A 6,986-nucleotide genomic window follows, 5' to 3' on the forward strand; every position below is an offset into this window, starting at 1 on the left:
CTACTGAGCCTAAGCCCTAGGGCCCAAGAGCTGCCCAAGAAGCGGGCCCAAGAGGCCCACCGCCTAGAGCCCGTATTCCACAAGAGAAGCCACCGCAGCGAGAAGCCTGTGCACCTTGACGAAGAGTAGACCCTGCTCACCGCAACTAGAGAAAGCCAGAGCGCAGCAAAGAAGACCCAGCGCAACCCAGAATACAACGAATAGAATAAAAAATGGAATTCTCCTTTTAAACAAATGGTTAGGCGATAGCCAGGTGAGCAGAGGTGGAACCGGCTTTCCAGGTGGCGGGAACAGCCTGTGTAAAGGTTAAAGGTGAGGCAGGTGAGAGAGTCCTGGACTGAGCAGCCCAGGTGAGGGGATTCTGTCCACAAGCACGGCTGGGTTTTCTTGGTGGACATCTGCGCGTCTCCGGGATTTGGTTAGGGCAACGTCACACACGTTCCCGATTTTGTTTCCTCCTGGGCTCCTTCCTGGGGGCATGTTCCCAGATGCCGAGAGCGCTTGGGTCAAAGGGTGCTGATGGTTTTACTGGTGTCTGGAAACCCCGAGGCTGTTTTAAGAGCCAGTTACTTGTCTTGTGGGGACGTGTTCTTGTGTTCCTCTCCTCACAGTGCGCCAACCCATTTTACCTTCTGGATTTATTTTTTCCTTGTTTAATGAATATTTAATTGTACCTTGGCGCTGTCTTCAATGCGTGCGTCTTTAATTACGAGGCAACCTCGTAATTGGTGCTGGGCCTCCCTGCGCTCACTAACCGGGCTCTGGGCTCCAGCCTTGCCCTCCCACCAGGCAGCAACAAGGCAATGTGGATGGCAGTGTGGTGGTGGTGGTGGGGAGAAGCAGCAGCTCCCAGAGTGAGGCCTTGGGCTTACCCTCAGCCACCCTACTGACTCTCACACCCCTCTGAGCCTCACTTTCCACATCTCTGAAACAGGAGTTCATTTGTTCAAAACCACTTGCTGGCTGCATGGCCTGAAGCAAGTGACTTACCTTCTTGGTGTTCGGTTTCTTCATAAAAGGGGGATGGTGATAATAGGATCTGTATTTTATGGCTGTAGAGGGGCTTGAACACATCATGTGTGTTCACACTGATGAACACGTATGAAGGACAGATCTGGGCAAGTTGCCAGCATACTCTGTCACCGCCTTGGACAGCCCCATGGCGTGCCTGGCCTTGGACGCTTCTGTTCTAGTGGGGAGTAGATGGAGCAAACAAGGACAGATGCAGTGCAGGAAGGCTACGAGGGGGGGACTTCCCGGTGGCCCAGTGGTTAAGAATCACCTGGCAAGGCGGGGCTTCAGTCCTTGGTCTGGGAAGATTCCACAGGCTACAGGGCAACTAAGCCCGTGCACCACAACTATCAAAGCCTGTGCGCCTAGAATCTGCTCTGCAACAAGAGACACCACTGCAAAGAGAAGGCCTCGCCGAAAGACTGGTGTCTCCTTTACGAGTGGAAGATCTTTTCTGAGAAAGAGGCCATTAGGGACGCAAGTAGGGTTGTAAGGAGCTAGACAGGGAAGGCAGACGGTGTGCACAGGTGTTGGGCAGACAGGGTTGTTCCAGGCTGAAAAGTGAGAGTGAAAGTCACTGAGTCGTGTCTGACTCTTTGAGACCCCAGGGACTATACAGTCCATGGAATTCTCCAGGCCAGAACACTGGAGTGGGTAGCCTTTCCCTTCTCAGGGGGATCTTCCCAACCCAGGGATCGAACCCATGTCTTCTGCATTAGCAGGCAGATTCTTTACCAGCTGAGCCACAAGGGAAGCCCAGGGATACTGGAGTGGGCAGCCTATCCCTTCTCCAGAGGATCTTCCCAACCCAGGAATCGAACCAGGGTCTCCTGCATGGCAGGCGGATTCTTTAGGGGAACAGCAAACTCAAAGGTGCTGGGGGTGAGAGAGAGACTGAGGAAGCTGGAGCAGGTGTGCGGCTGAGGAGGTAGGGGTCGGGGGTTCAGGTGGAGAACTGGGGCTGTTTAGCAGGGCCTCAGAGGTCATGGTGAGACTCTGGAAATGGACTCCGAGTCCAGCGGAAGGCTCATGAGCCGGTCAGTGTTTCCCAGCGGCTCCTTGGGCACAGGTGGAGTCTACCAGGAGGTCTGGTGTCAGGGAGCCAGGCTTGGTGAGAGGCTTGGGGCAAGGCAGGGCCCCCAGGTGGGGGCGGGCACCCTGGGGAGAGCAGGGAGAGCTGTCTGAGGGTTAGGCAGTGGGGGCTGGGCTGCACCAGGCCCTCTTCAGTGCTGGGGCCACACCCCGAGTCCCTGGGCACCTGGCCTGTGCTTGGCAGGTGGCCCTGGACCTCACCTCTCTGGCTCTGGCTTCCCATTGCCTCCTCCCACCTGGGCAGCTCGTTTGGGCCACGGCCCTATGCATTTCTGCTCTTGTCCAGCTCTGGCTATTTCCACTCCTAAATGGGGAGTGGGAAAACCACCCCTTCCTAGATACTTGGGTGAGGAGGAGGGCATCCCTCAGATCCCACACCGGAGGGCCAGGTGCCCAGAAGTCCCTGGAGGTTGACTTAGGATTTTAGTTCCTGAGCCTGGGGCCCTTACCATCTGGCTAGGGAGCTGGGCCCCAGCCAAGCCACTGGGGTGCCAGGCAGGGCACTGGGGCTGCCACAGGCAGGGAGAAAAACTGCTCTCTGACTCAGCCCTGGTCAGTCCTGGGCTCTGGCAGAACCTGGCTGCCAGCTGCCCTGGCCTCCCTGGCCTCTACTTCCCAGAGCTCCAGAACGCTCCTGTCTCTGGCCTTTGGGGTTGGACCAGGGATACCCAGAGAATTCAAAGCCAGAGGGAAGTGGGAGTCCTTCTCTGTGCAGCTGGGGAAGCTGAGTTCCGAGGGAGGAGGTTGCAGGCATAGAAGATGTTGTCCATTCATGCATCTGTCTGTCTCTGCTTCTTGCCTGTCTCTTGGGTCCACATGTTGGCAGCAGTGAGCACCCTTAAAAACCTCCAGAAAAAGATATTTGAGAAGAGCAGTCATTATGGCCCCAAAGATGCAAATATTTAAAATCTTTGTCAATAAGAGACAGTTGACTAGAAAAATGATACAGATGAACTTATTTGCAAAGCAGAAATAGAGACCAAGGGGGACAGTGGGGGATGGGAGGACTTTGGAGATTGGATTGACATATATGCCCTGCTGTGTATAAAATAGATAACTAATGAGAATCTACTGTATAGCTCAGGGAACTCTACTCAGCGCTCTGTGGTGACCTAAACGGGAAGGAAATCCGAAAAAGAGGGGATCTTTGCACACGTATGGTTGATTCACTTCACTGTACAGCAGGAACTAATACAACACTGTAAAGCTACTATGCTCCAGTAAAAATTAATTTAAAAAAGAGAGTTGAAATGATGACGGAAAGAGATAGCTGAAATGATGACGGGATAACATTATGGAATACTATGCAGCCATTCAAAAGACCAAGGCCGATAGTTCTGAACAGAAGAGAAGCAGATTGGGAAATATATTTCAAAGCGTGGAGGTGCACAGCCACGTGTGGTTGCAACCACCTCTGATAGACGGACTTGGGCAGCTGCCTCTCCGAAAGAACACAGAAAATGCTAACGGGGCCCTGGGGAGTGGGGTTAGGAGTGATGAGGGGGAGAATGACTTAATTTTTTTCTCCATATACTAATGTATTCTTGATATATATATATGTACACACATATATAGATATACACACATATACACACACGCATTACACACATATACACACATCCACACATCCACACCTAAAACCACATACATGTATACACACATATACATATGTACAGACATAAGCACATATATACCTCACATATACTCACAGACACATATACACACATATATACATATACACGTATATACACACTTATTCACATATACACACACATACATACAAACATATAAACTCGTATATACCACATATATACACACATACACATCAGTTCAGTTCAGTCACTCAGTCGTGTCCGACTCTTTGCGACCCCATGAATCGCAGCACACCAGGCCTCCCTGTACATCACCATCTCCCGGAGTTCACTCAGACTCACGTCCATCGAGTCAGTGATGCCATCCAGCCATCTCATCCTCGGTCATCCCCTTCTCCTCCTGCCCCCAATCCCTCCCAGCCTCAGAGTCTTTTCCAATGAGTCAACTCTTCGCATGAGGTGTCCAAAGTACTGGAGCTTCAGCTTTAGCATCATTCCTTCCAAAGAAATCCCAGGGTTGATCTCCTTCAGAATGGGCTGGCTGGATCTCCTTGCAGTCCAAGGGACTCTCAAGAGTCTTCTCCAACACTAGAGTTCAAAAGCATCCGTTCTTTGGCGCTCAGCCTTCTTCACAGTCCAACTCTCACATCCATACATGACCACAGGAAAAACCATAGCCTTGTCTAGACGGACCTTAGTTGGCTAAGTAATGTCTCTGCTTTTGAATATGCTGTCTAGGTTGGTCATAACTTTTCTTCCAAGGAGTAAGTGTCTTTTAATTTCATGGCTGCAATCATCATCTGCAGTGATTTTGGAGCCCAAAGAAATAAAGTCTGACACTGTTTCCACTGTTTCCCCATCTACTTCCCATGAAGTGATGGGACTGGATGCCATGATCTTAGTTTTCTGAATGTTCGTGACATTGTACACATACATATATACACATTTATATCTATATCTATTTAATGGGGGTTTCCCTGGAGGCTCAGATGGTAAAGAATCCTCCTGCAACATCGCATATATATATATATATATATATATATATATATATATATATATATATATATGGCTGCACCAGGTCTTAGTTGCACACGCAAGGATCTTCTGCCTTCTTTGCCCCATGAAGGATCTTTATTTGCTGCATGTGAACTCTTTAGTTGTGGCATGTGGGATCTAGTTCCCTGACCAGGGATTGAAAGCCAGGTCCCCTGCATTGGGAGCATGGAGTCTTAGCTGCTGGCCTACCAGGGAAATCCTTCTTTACATTTTGATCATGCACCTGAACACTGTTTTAAAAAACATTAAAAGAATATTATTTGCCTGCATCAATTCTTAGTTGTGGCGCATGGGCTTAGTTGCTCCAGGGCATGTGGGATCCTAGTTCCCCAAAGAAGGATTGAACCCATGTCCCCTGCATCGCAAGGCTGATTCTTAACCACTGGACCACAGGGAAGTTCCTGAACAATTTTTTAAAGGAAGAATCTAGCCTAAGGATGAGGATAGCCAGCCTCTGATGAGCATCTCTCAGGGGTTAATTAAGCCTTGAAATCCCAGGATCTTGTTGTCTGCTGATGAACTTTCTTCCTCCCCCAGGACCCTCCCTCTGGCTGACTCAGCTGAACCAAGTCATAGAGCCAGACAGAGATTGAGGTGCAGCCAGGCATGTCTGGGGTGATGAATGTGAGAGCAATCAGCAAGAGCAATGGGGCGACACGGCCCAGGCCTCCAAGGCGGCTGGAAGAAGGGTGTGACTCAGAGTGTTGAGCAAGGCAGGGGCCCTTGGCTGCGGGCGCCCCGTTACCACGTTACCACGCTTGGCTAACCCAGAGCAGGCGCTTCGGAGAGATTCCTGGGCTGGAATCCCTGAGGGATGCAAATAGGTGTAAGATTCGCAGAGGGTCAAATCTGGATGGATACTTGATATTATTAACACTAAAGATAATAATCACACCAGGGACCGTTTAATGAACACTTAGGCTGGGCACCAGCTCGTGGAATCCTCGTTAAGGGCCCTCTGAGCGGATTATCTGCATTTCCAGATGCCTCTAGGGAGGCTTAAACAACTAGATGTTCTCTTCTGCTAACAACTCCAAGCAGTTTCCCATTGCCCAGTCAGACTACAGCCTGAGAGCTGTGTGACTTTGGGCAAGTTATTAACCTCTCTGAGTCTCGCTTTCCTCCTCTGTGAATTGGAGATAATCCACAATCCTTGTTTCATAACCTAGTCCTATGCAAATAAGTCAGTAATCATAAAATACTTGTAATCAGGACTGGCTGGTGATAAGCCCGTGTTTTCACTATGGCCCCGCAAATCCAGAATGTCAACAACTGTAAAAGCTGCCACTAAAGAAAAGAGGAATGCTGACAGTTAACTATGTCCCATGGCTCTTTTATCACTAGACTCTTTATTTTATACCTCCCGAAGGAGCTCTTTTTGCCTTAGACATAGATCCTCATCATACATAATTCGAATGCACACATAAAAAGGAAAATAGAAGCAAAATAGTTTATGGTGTTCAGGAAACTCCTTCACATTTGGAATCTGGCAGAGGCGGGATGTCTGTGCGGTTCCCTGTCAGCCCCTCCTGTGAGGTATCCAGAATTGAGAGAGCACTGTTCCCCACCACCACCCCCTAATTCATAAGTGAAAGTGTGAAAGCGTTAGTCTCTCAGACCTGTCCGACTCTCTGAGACCCCATGGACTGTAGCCCACCAGGCTCCTTTGTCCACGGGATTCTCTAGGCAAGAGTACTGGAGTGGGTTGCCATTCCCTTCCCCAGGGGATCTTCCTGACCCGGGGACTGAACCCCCATCTTCTGCATTGCAGGCAGAAACCCACCAGTAGCCACTGGAGTCCTAAGGCAGCCATGCAGGACTGCAGAGCAGGCTGACTCTGGATTCCTGCTTTGGGAGTGCTGCTGACAAGTCTGGTTCCCCTCCACTGGGAGCCCCCACTATTTGGAGCCTGGCGTTAAGAGTGCTCTGCTCTTGTCTCTGGGGTTTTCTTCCAGGCTGCTGACGCCCTTTCTGCAGGGTTGGATGCTTTTGAAGTGTAGGCACGTGCAGGCAATGACAATGATATCAGGACTGCTGCCAGCTAGCCAGTGACTCTACCATGTAACCTGACTTTAGAGATTGAAATGTGAGAAATAAAGTGTTTGGAAATCAGTGAAACATGAATAATTTCTGGACTCCACACTTCCAGCTGCCACAGAACCCTCGCACATTCTGGTTGGGACTCTGGGAATGCCCTTCCTTAATCCTCATGTCACCTGCTTATCCCAGTCATCC

This window comes from Ovis canadensis, chromosome 21 (assembly GCF_042477335.2).
Source record: "Ovis canadensis isolate MfBH-ARS-UI-01 breed Bighorn chromosome 21, ARS-UI_OviCan_v2, whole genome shotgun sequence".
Lineage (NCBI taxonomy): Eukaryota > Metazoa > Chordata > Mammalia > Artiodactyla > Bovidae > Ovis > Ovis canadensis.